This window comes from Netta rufina, assembly GCF_964035555.1.
Source record: "Netta rufina genome assembly, chromosome: 34".
Taxonomy (NCBI): Eukaryota; Metazoa; Chordata; class Aves; order Anseriformes; family Anatidae; genus Netta; species Netta rufina.
The window spans coordinates 33,614-45,788 of NC_140158.1; the positions used below are offsets into that span (position 1 = coordinate 33,614).

Genomic DNA, 12,175 nt, shown 5'->3' on the forward strand with positions numbered 1-12,175 from the left:
AATACGTGCAAGCAGAAAAAATCTTTTAACCTAATCTGGAATGGTGTACAGATGTGATTCGAACTATGTGGTCCAAAGCTAGTGCTCTGACACAATTCAGCAAGAGCTTTCCTGTCTTCACTGATCAACCTAACAACATGATCCCCAGCCAGCTGATGCTATCTAAATAACTTAGAAACTACTAGAAAAAAAAAAAAAAAAAAAAAAAAAAAAAAAGGAAGACATGAGAAGCACCCAGAAAAGAATTAGGATAAAAAATGCGGAGTATGCTGGAATCCTTGCTTACTTGGAATCCTTCTCTCCATCTTTATCCTTAGACTTCTTTTTCTTCCAGAACTTGTGATATTTTTGCATTTTTTTCACCACCTAAAAGCTCCTTTTCTATCTTTCTGTCTTTCCTTTCTATTTCACTTTCACTACCTTCTGCACGGGTATATTTTCTTTTTCTGTTTCCTTCTGTTTCATTTTTCTGGCAACAGTTCTCCAAATGAGCTGACACAGGTGGAAACGCATGTCTTTCACGAGAATGTCTTCCGGAATGTTGCTGAGGTACCGAGCAACGATGCAAGTCTGCTTGGGGTGTGCTAAAGCGACGTACATCTTCCTCTCTCAAGAGGGAACCGTGAGGCCATCCGCTTTTGTAATGATAATGCTTATGTGACCTGCTGTAGTAAGTTGCAGTCAATCTGTCAAAGGCTGCATCACCGTGAGAGAACTTTCTCTCTCTACTGTCTCCTGTCGCATGAGGTGAATAGTAATCATTGTAATAGCTACATCTTTCCCATCTCCATGCTTCGTCTCGATAGTATCTTTCTCTGCTCCAACTTCTTTCCCCTTTGGATCGGTAGTATCTATTGCTACCTTGTTCTGATCTTCCTCCGCTGCCAGATCTGTACTTTGAATATTTGACTGCTCTTCTGCCATTCTCAGGGCTGTTTCTTTCACGAGGGAAAGATCTGTACCTGCTTCCCTCCCAGTACTCCTGCTTGTGACTCTTTTGCTCAACAAATTCCACGCTCTGAGAACACCTCCTCTTGCTGGAAGGACCTGCTTTTTGACTCTCCTTCTCTTCACTAGGAGCATGTTCCCTCTTTCTTCGGTAATGCTCTTTGTCAGTGGTTTTAGTCTTGTCCTTTGTATCTTGGCGTCTATCTGCAATAGCTAAGGAGGAAAGGTTTTTAGAGCTACATTCAGTGTCAGACTCGAGAGAGGAAGTATGCCGCAATTTCTCACCAGGCTCACAAGACTCTTTGCCGTACAAAACATTTTCTTTTGAAATGAGGTCACATTCTTTTGATCTTCTTGGTTTCTCCTTGTCTCCACGGTCATCACATTGGTACTGGGCGAGGTATTCATCATTCCCAGGAGATTTCAGAGGTTCCACAACACTGCATAAAATAAAAACCCATTTCTCACTTCTGCTGAAGGACGTGAATATTAAGAGTAAAACCTTCCAACGTCGAACAAACAAACAAAAACCTCCGAACTACAGGAACCCTCGCAAAGATATGCCATTTAGAAACCTCTCCTGTGATTAGGACACCTTCTTCAGCTCCCAGAGAAAGTGTTTTTTCCCCTCTTGCTTCTGAAGCCATTGCACTAAAAAAGCAAATGCATCTGTCTCCTTCCACCTGCTGCTCTGAGAAAAAAGGCATAGGGGCGAGCGGGGAACAGCCAATGTTTCTCCAGACAGTGGAGAAAAACGGAAAAACATTCTATAAAGGAACACAAGTTCTCCTTGAGGCACCAACCTGCATCAGAGTGATATGCTCAGTGCTGATCATTAGTTCTGTTCGTGACACTGGACACACAGTATGGAATTGTACTAATTTAAATCCTTCCATTAAATACTATTAGTAGACAGATAAAACTGTAACGAACTTCCATAAAGTCTTGTCTTAATCAGACTGTGCTCATTTTACCTCATTTCCTCTGACAAGCTGTTCAGCTGGCTGGCTGTGAGGGACTCCGTGATGACTTCTCGATTGACTGAAGGCATAGCTCCAGGCATCTGCAATTAAAACGCACAAGTCAGCAGACAAAAAAATACTATTTGTAGTAGTACTGAGGACTACTCTTGTCAGAATTTCTCCATTAAATGGTAAGCAAGACCGCTGTGAGTTGTATGCATTATCTACACTTCAAAGATAACCCCAACTCACCCCCCAAAATCTACTTTATGAAACTTAGGAATTTTTATCTCAGCTGAGCTTAAGTTGACAAGTTCTAATGTAAGCTCAGGTCTGCAAATTCTAAGGGGATAATACCACAAAGTCTTACGATCACATGTGTGCTGTGTTTTCTCAGTATTTCACCTGAATTAGGAACACAATAAATACTCCCGAATACATCGTAGGTGAGAAATTCTCGATGGAGCAAATCTATGTTTCAAGCAATCCATTTGTTTTAGAAAAGAACATCTCAGAAGGTTTAACAGGTTCAACTCGGCAAGTGGAATCATCAAGTTTCAGTCCGTTTTCTTTAGATTCATTAACTAACCTAATAGCACCATTTAGTGAATCTGTTTTTGGCAGCTCATGCTGGGATCTTCCTTTGTCAGCATTCTGACAGGAAGAATCGGAATGCTGCAATGTACGGACTACCTTTCCAACCAAAATTCCATTAGAGGACATTGCATTGCAATTCCTTTGAAATAAGCCCTTTGACTCCTCCTCAGATTTTCCTGAAGATTCTGCACCATAAGGGACTGTGTTATCAGAGCTGAGTTTAGGATTTTCATTCACTGTTGGCTCCACAAAAATTTCATCAGAAACTTTCTTGTTTGTTTGCATTTGCTTCATTTGCATTACCAAATTTGTAATTGTGGATGAAGGAACAGCCTGGTAGAGATCTTCATCCTCCACAGCACTGCTAAGACAGTCAGGCTGTGACACAGTCTGACGAGCAGGCAATTTATTGTGAATACTGATGGTGATTTTCTGTTTTCTTGACGTATCAGTAATTGAAGGCCTGGTAATTGCCTGGTTTTGAACACAGGCCATTGGTGGTGCTGAAGATGGCCTTTTTAGGGTGACACCAGTGTTGGGAATTGGCATAATTGTTCGATCTAAGCTTGCTTTAAGCAACCAGGGTAGGCCTTAGAAATCTCAGGGCCTGCTGTAGCTGAGCAAACCAGGCTGCCAGAGTAACTGTGAGAAGCTCCCACGGCAATGACTCCCACATCACCCAATTAAGGAACTCAGAAAATATTGTTATCAGCAGCTGGCCTCAAGGACTAGGCCTACGTGACCGTTAAGCACAAAGAGGGTTGTTTTCCTAACTTCTAATCAAAAAGGGGGGTTCTTTTCTTGCAGGTGGTGTTATTTTCTTAACAGTTTGTCTGGGTGCTTTTGACCAATAATCTTGTGTGAAACACTGTCCACCCCTGTAAAATTCACTATAAAAGTTGGGCTATTCGGGCAATAAAATGGTGAAGCATGATCTGACTCTGCTGGTGTCTGTCGTGCTCTCGTCCGTGCTTCGCAACACACCAGTGGTCTTTGCGTCCTCTTTTATGGATCTATTTCCATTTAAACGGCTTGAATTCTGTATTTAAAAAGAAGAAATTGCAAGATGGATTAACGCAAACACTGCATGTAACATTTTGAAACACAAAACTCTCCTACTGAGTGTTTCTACAAATGGTCTTAACACCTAAAAAGAAAAACACACTGCCCTTTAAGGATAAATGCAAGTCCAATAAGCGTATTCAATTCCTGCTTTTGGTTTACTGCAGATTGGTATCAAATTAACATCATCTTTGAAAACCAGCCAAGCAACTTAACATTACCTGCTGCTATTCCCAAATATATTTATTTTCCCCTTTAAACATACCCTGAAAAGCCTGAAGTAATCGTTCTGGTGCTCAGGAATAAGACAATTAGTTTTCCCTGTCTTAGCTAAAGTGACGAGGATAGGAAAAACAAGTCCTCTTTTAAATGATTTGAGGATTAGTACACTCTGCTTAAATAGTCAAAGAGCGTAGCTCTCTGTGCTTTAGAAAGCTGTCTTGGAGGTATAAAGTAATGGAGTCGCATGGCTGCACAATTTAGCAGTAACCACTGTTTGAATGACTCTGGCTGTAGCATGAGGGCTGTGAAGAAAGCTGCAGCGTGGGAAGGAAAACAAAACTAAGATGCCGAAAACCAAACAAAAAACCCCACACCAAACCCCAAACCCACTAGCAGTTTGGTGCCGTTATCTGCCCTCCCGCTTCCCTGAATTACCTTAATCATATGAGGAAGAAGTCGTGGTCCCATAAATCCAGCCTGCTTACTATTAGCCCCCTGCTGACCAGGAGGGAATGAACAGGGATAAGATGGTGCTGGCAAGTAAAACGCACGTTCTCCAAGTGTCAAATCATAGCGCCTTCAGAAAAGAGCAGTGATCGTAGTTTAGTTTTTCTTTCAGCCTACTCTTGGATTAAATCCCATCCTATAATTTTAGAGGAACAGCTCATACGATATGGAAGCCTTCTCTACAGAAGGCTTCGCCAAGACTACAAACTGAAAAGTAGAGAACAGTCTTCCTACTAAGACTATCACTTGCACAGCAAGAATTCATTCTTACACCACAGATGACCTTCATTTCTCTCCTTCTCTAAATTAGCCAGCTACAGATAACACGTAGATAGCAATTTACACAAGTGCTGCACTTTAAGGCCAAGCAACAAAAGATAATAAACGACACAGAGAATTTCAGGTTAGACAGAACTGAATTAGACAAATAATAATCTTCTCCCGGGATAGCAAGAAAAACACTTGCAAAACAGAAAAATATCAATAACAGGAAAGTAAATCTCTTCTGAACACATTTTAAGATTTGTTATTACCTGATATAAAAAAGTATGTAAGCTTGCTGACCAAGAACTCTTTTAATGTCAGTACGCACTACTTTAGCATCATTCATCTGATACCAAAGTCCATTACCAGCCTGCAAATAAAGACAATTTCTTTAGGTGAATTGCACGTTTTCCAATTGAAATCACGGATAGGAACAAAATACACACATGTCAAATAAAAATATAATGAAATCTTTTTCCCTAGAAACAGTAGCTGCTAGTCATGCTTTAATTGGTTTGCGAGCACAACCTTTACCCTGTTAGAAATGCTGTTGACTTCTACCTTTACATAGCATATATAGTGTCCTGAGTGACAGCTGACACCATGATGTACCAGCACCGCGTATAAGGCATAGAGCAGTAGTTCTCCCATTGACTGCGACATGTAGGCTCTCAGGTCCAAACACTCCGGATATTTCACCTCCTAAAGAGACATCAAGAAGATAGAAAAATTATCCCAGAATACTTCGTGGACTAGCCAGAGAAAAACACTTCCAAAAAACACAGACTAGAATTTATTTCTAGAATATATTTCTAGAATATATTTCTTGATTCACTACAAATAAGTCTTCCCATAAACAACGTTTAAGACTAGAAGTTGCAGAGAACTGTTTCCTGATGAATCAGCCTTCTCAGAGGAAAGCATATGCTTCTTGTCAAGCGGGAACTTTATTGATATTAAGAGAAAGAATAAGCCATAGTCATTAGTCTACAATTATTGTCTGAAAATATTAACAACTTTCAGCTTTGGGGGATGTCCCATTACACAATGATATAGTTGCATTACAGTGTTAAATATACCTTGTTGATCTTTCCACCTGTGAAATCTGCAAATCTTTTCAGTGATATTGTGAGAACCTTGGAAGAACGGTGTATAGTAAATCTCTTGGACGCAGGAACCATCTTTTTACACCTTAAAAACAAGCAGAGATAAGTGTTTGAAGGCATCTTCTTTTTTCGCCCCCAAAACAAACTCCTTTTAATGTCTCACGCATGCCTATGCTATTTGAATGATATTTACTTGCATAATAGGTTGGTCTTTTTTCTTTTCATAAACCCATGCACTGCGTGTCAGGTTTGTTAATACACAGAAGAAGGTAAATTTTCCCAACAACTCAGAGCATAGCGGGAACAGGAATCTCTCACGAAAGGGTATGACCAGGTTGGATGGCAAGGTACCATTTCTTGGTCTACAAAAGTGGCTATTTGAACTCCAATCCTGGATACATTCTTTCAGCTTTCAAGGGAAATACAAATACTGAAAGCGGAACGAGAGAGCCTTGGTCCCCAGGACTAGAAATTGCAAATAATCTCCAACATAGGTCGACTATCAACATCAAAAATACAACAGAAGCACATGGTCATTCTACAGGAGGGAGACATTTAACAGTAGGAAGTCTTCATGTACTGAGCTTGTCTGGAAAGACACTGAAACCATCTGCCATCCTTTGAAACAAAATAGTTCAGTTTGACACATTGCCCGCTCCAAGGTAGGACCTACGGTGTAAGCAGTGAAAATCAGCCACTAGCCCAGAGAACAACGGAAACTGGGCAGTTTACATCAAGAAAAGTACTGTCGAGAGCTAATAAATAGAAAGAACAAAAGTAGCTCTTTTTGAATTCTGATGGCAAAATACAAGCCAGAGAATTGCAAACCCATAGGGAATGCCTATGAACAAGACTTCCCCCCTCCAAAGAAACAAAAATCCAAGTCTTTTATAAACTTCCACAAAACTTGTAAGTAGATCCAAAGTTTAGAGGTAGTCCAACAGAGTCATGCAACATAGAAAACTGACGTCAAAATCTTACTCGCTACATTTATAGCAATTCTCTCCATCCAGCTCTTCAGGTTTCACAAAGAGTTCCAGAGCTCTGCTAACAGATGAAACCGCCTAGAGCAGTGAGAAAGAAGAGCATAAAGTCACCGTAATTCAGAATTCCACAGACATACTAGTAGTTTATAAGAGAATCTTACTAACATACTCAAGCGATCTACTAGGAGCACTGTGAAGAAGGAGGCAGAAAGAGCATGCTCAGCATTGACCTCACCTGGAAGGCATTTGACTTTGGAACAAATACTTTTCCAGTTGCCTAGACAGCATCTATAGTGTGCTTTGTCATCAATACTGGGGACAAATTCATCAGTCTAACAATTAGATGTATATTGAGGTAGAACAACAAAGAAGTATGACAGCATTATAATTTTTGCAGAAAGAGAATTCCTTCCCCTTAAACCCAATGCAAATATGGAGACTATTTACATGGGTTCCACAGAAGGACAAAGTCCAATCCACTTCCTTAGCACCACCAAGCTCTTATGTTTTAACATTATATGTGGTTTGGTTTTTTAAGTTAAACAAGTTTAATTTAGAAAGTTATGCATGTACTTAAACATCATGAATTATATTTAGAAAACATCTTACCTTTATATCCAAAGTGATATCAAGAAATGCCTCATACGTATCCGAAACTGCTTTGCAATTCAAGCGCTTCACTGGAAGCAAAATATAAATGCTTAACATTATGTGAAGGAGACTAACTGTCCAAATTCAAGTTGTTGACAGATACTACTTTAGACAAACTACAGACTGCTTTACTACCGACAAAAGACACAGATCAGTTCTAAGGACAGGAATATTTTTTCAAGTACCTCTCGATCTTAGAAATCCTCCAAATATTTGATGAATGATGGTGGTAGCTTGAGAAGATCTGTCCAATCTGGAAATAAATTATAATCAGACCTCAGAAGATTTAAGGCACAGAGTTAACTCTTCAAAGAGTTTGATGAAAACCAAGGATGATGTAGACTTTCGTTGCTGATAGTAAATAAGGCACTAAAAGGTGCTAGAGATCATTTTTGAGAGTAAATAAAGGACTAGAAGGTGCTAGAGAATGTATGAAAGTGAACTTGTTTATGCTTACTCGGTGCTTCCGTTCAAGCACGCTTCCTGCATAGCATCAACAGTATAGCGCAAGAACTCGTGTGCGTCTTCTTGACTGCCAAAACGGAAATGTTGTCCTATTCCTAAATAAGAAGATGATAGTATTGACCTCATTTAAAAATGAAATCATTCTTGTATTTCTAAAATCTCTCTTCATTTGAGTGTTAAAACCACTTAGACACATCAAATAATTATTTGAAGATTACAAGCTATCGAAAAGAAACACATCTGAAGCCACTTACGACTGAGATTACTGATAACATGCGTAGGCTCGATGGCATCGACAGTGCAACGCAGGGCCTGGTTAATGTGAGTCTCCATCGTGCACATCATGCAAAAATCTTGTTCACGACCTGAAGAGTGAAAGAACAAAGCATCCCAGTCCAGCGAAATATCCATAACTACAAACATCTAAGTACAATTTAAACTATAGATACAATATCCACTCTCCTTGCTACATTCTATTCTCCCAAGATGCCAATGTCCCAACAGTCTTGTAACATTTCATTTCACACAACTTTACAGAATAAAAATATCCACTAAGCCTGTATTCAAATGCATGTTGTGATGAGAAATCTAAAAGACTACTGCAAAGTCGCAGTTGTAAAGGCTGACAGGAATGTGAACTCCACAGGCTGCAAAATGTATTACTCTCTAAAATTACTACTAAATGCATTACTGTCCAATGCACTTCATTATTCCCATGAAGCAATAAATGATCCTTTAATAAACAAACAAACAAACAAACAAACAAACAAACAAATAAATAAATAAAACATGGTGCATTAATTGCACTCCATATGCTATTCGGAGCCCACTGCTAATATAGTGCTCAAAGCCAGCTTCTACAGGTAAAATCAGGCAAATAAGCTTATCTCACAGAATCACTGCTGTTCTTTCACCTTCAGAGCTATCCAACAGATTCAAAATACTGTTAGAAAGTACTCACATGACTGGCTGTGCTCAAGAGAAAGCATGTAATTGGCAAGTGGGGGTGTGTAGGTCAAACACTGTAGAGTAGCATTAAGAAAACATGTGTTGCCAAGATTGTACAGGCCAACTCCAACACTTTGTGTTTCTCGCCAATCCATACAAATCTTCTCAGGTGGAAAAAGAAGGCTCTGTGGCGGAGCAATTCCATCATTAACGACTGCAAGAAAGTTAAATTTTAAAAGAGATTTTGTTTGTTTGTTTCTAAGAAAGGTATTTAAAAAAATACTATTCTGCAGGAGCACCTAGAGGAGCTAGCTACAATCCAAACCAGAAAAACTTATTGCAGACAGCTTTAATACCACCAAATTCAAATTGGCTGGTCAACACAATGTTTTGGGGAAAAAAAAAAAAAAAAAAAAACAACTTTAGTCAACCATTTTAATTTTTCTAAGGCAAGGCTAACTGCCATTCTGTTTGTAGCACCTAATGCCACGTTCCTCTCCATCTATAATCTTTAACCTGATTAACTCAACTACTGTTTTTTTCCTTATTATAACTTAAACCACAAACTTAGACTTGAAATTATACGGTAAAAACGTAAAAACTAGGAACTAGGAATGACGGTACCCCTACAGATACCAGATCTTTTCCTGAGCAATGTTATCCTTCAAAAAACCTGTGAAAAATGGAAGCTGTGAATAGCAACAATCAAACACTTTTCTTTGCAAAACAGAAAAGACATGGAGGAATCTGTGCATTACAAAAAGCTCCCCGTATTTCTCTGTTGACTGTAAATATATCAAAATTAATTTCTGTAACATCAGTCACTTCAGTTGCCTTAGAGGATTCGCTTTTGAAGTCTTTGTTCACAGTAGTCCCCTTCTCTATCAGTGCAACAAGTAAGAACTGCATTTTCTACTTTTGCTTTGAAGAAAATGGAGGCAGGATAAAACGCACACTTAGATCTCTTGGGGCAAAAGCCTTAGATTTTTCAGATGATCTACAGTAAATAGCACCTCCACGTCCTTGGGCCACAGAGACTTGGCTTGAATCTTCTGCAGGCACTATCCGGCCCCAGTTGGCGGTGCGTGACATCAGTATTTTAGTACTTGGTTTCTTGGATTTGCCAGACCGCCTTGAAGAGGGCTTTTTAGGCTTTGAAGATTTGGGCTTCTTAGCTACGGTCATTGTTCACATCTGCAACAGAGACGGAAGTTCTGGCTGACGTAAGAATATCAAGAAGCATTCCAAGAAGAAAAGAGTAACAGAAGTCCTGTCACTTAATCTCAAAGAAACAGCCTTAAGAACTAAATCGCTGGTATGAATGATTTAAAAAGAATCCCCAAACTAAACACACAAAGCGAAAATTTCCATCTAAACTCTATCAGTATTACTTTTCGCTTCTGCAGAACTAGTGGCTGATGCCATTTCTTTCCCTTCCGTAGGATTTTGATCCATTACAACTCTGGAGTCTTTTTAATATAAAAATGTAGAAGACATTCTCTGAGGGGAATCAGTTATTTATTGATTTCCGGAGTTGCGCAATTATCTGTTAATTAGTACCTATGATCTAATAGATAATTGTTGCAATTATCTATTGCTGGCATTAGTAACAGAACACTATTACTTCACTGCCTGCGTTTTTCTGTTTCGTCTGCACAAAGGTACCCAGAACTCACTGCTACTTTTCTTCTGTCTTTCCAGGGCTCGCCCTCTACCTCACTGTCTACTGCACCAGTCATAAGGGGTTTGTTGTGATTCTATAATGAGCCTAGCTTTTAAATACACCTTTCCTGCGCGTCACTTGGAGATAGCAAGTTAATTTGTGAGGGCTCCTCAGTCTACATCATGCGGTCGCTTTTTCCAGGTGAAAAAGCGGAGCCGTAAGTGGCAGTACACTAAAGCCCTGGCATGTTGAGATCCAAGAGAAGAGATGTTTGGCCCTCCTTTTCACTCCTGGGAACCATATACCTCAAAACCCACAGAGGATGGACTATATCTCAGAGAAATCTTGGGAAAGGAGAGCATGAAGAGCATGTTTGCAAATTTATTTCTCCCTGGGCTTCTTCTGCTTCTCCAAGAAAGACGAGTTTGAATATAACTTTGGCAACAGTACTTCTGGTGTTTTACTCCTACCACATTTAAAACTCCTACGACAAACTGAAAAGTTAGACTAAAAAGCAGCTCTTTCCGTTCTACTTTCTAAAGTTGCACGTTTTCCTCATGCAAAACAACAGGGGAATGTAAGCTAGAAACGGAAATGCTGAATGTAAAACAAAACAAAACAAACCTCAGCCCTCCAGGACAAAAGCCAATAACTGCTACAAAGTCCTTTTTAAAATGCTGATTAGGTTTCAAGGTGATACCGCTTTAAATAAGCGTAGTTGTCTGTCCATAGGCAGAAGCTGAATAATGACAGGATGAACTTCTATACTTCATGTTTTGTTACCGTCTTACTGTAGCACACAGGGACTTGTTACCTTTAGGGAAACCACTAACCTCATGGAGGGTTTAAAACATAAGCTAGTTTGTTATACCAAAATGACGGAGAGAACAAAGCATAAAGTCCTTTCAGATTTCTAGCACGCCTTGATTGCTATCCATTAAACTTCAGACACGTTAAACAAAACACAGTAAATAAGAAAACTCCTAGTCCCACAGCTGGCAAATTGTGTGCAGAGGTTGTAATTAGAACTTTTTTGCCTTGACGTTTTACATTTAAAATTGATTTTAAATCCATTCTATACACACTTTCCATTCCTGAAAAAACAATACGCAAACCTGACAAATGCATTTACATGAGAAATGAAGTCGTCCTTGTCCGATTGGAAGACTAAGGTGACAGCTCCTGGGCTCAGGGATAAGCTCTGATCTTCACCAGGTACAGCTCCTTTTTTAGGATTGAAAGGGAAAATGTTTCAGCAACACATTGGAAACATACTTAAGGGACAAGAAACAAAATCAAGACTGCAGTGAGAAGGAGAACAGAAAAACAATACTGGAGGGAAAGGGAAGGGAAGGGAAGGGAAGGGAAGGGAAGGGAAGGGAAGGGAAGGGAAGGGAAGGGAAGGGAAGGGAAGGGAAGGGAAGGGAAGGGAAGGGAAGGGAAGGGAAGGGAAGGGAAGGGAAGGGAAGGGAAGGGAAGGGAAGGGAAGGGAAGGGAAGGGAAGGGAAGGGAAGGGAAGGGAAGGGAAGGGAAGGGAAGGGAAGGGAAGGGAAGGGAAAGGAAGAAGAAAAAAAGAAAAAAGAAAAAAGAAAAAAAGAAAAAAGAAAAAAAGAAAAAAGAAAAAAAGAAAAAAAGCAAAAAGAAAAAAAGAAAAAAAGAAAAAAAGGGAAGGGAAGGGAAGAGAAGCGAAGCGAAGACCTTGATCTTTATACTGACCAATGAGATAAGCCTTACACATTTTTATGTTTATTTTTGACAACTGATTGAGGTGTTACCAGGTATTAAGTACGATTC

General features: G+C 39.6%; 1 pseudogene across 1 annotated transcript; it reads right to left on the minus strand.

The window, feature by feature from the left end:
• Nucleotides 1-282: 282 nt before the first annotated feature.
• Nucleotides 283-9,903, minus strand: LOC311220573 (ubiquitin carboxyl-terminal hydrolase 42-like; annotated as a pseudogene). Its single transcript has 15 exons — nt 9,675-9,903; nt 8,732-8,932; nt 8,025-8,135; nt 7,763-7,865; nt 7,491-7,558; nt 7,264-7,334; nt 6,650-6,732; nt 5,642-5,753; nt 5,124-5,264; nt 4,832-4,932; nt 4,227-4,368; nt 3,448-3,546; nt 2,385-3,029; nt 1,923-2,011; nt 283-938 (listed from the first exon to the last, which is right to left on the minus strand). The product of its transcript is annotated as a ubiquitin carboxyl-terminal hydrolase 42-like (transcript).
• Between the last annotated feature and the right edge of the window lie 2,272 nt (nt 9,904-12,175).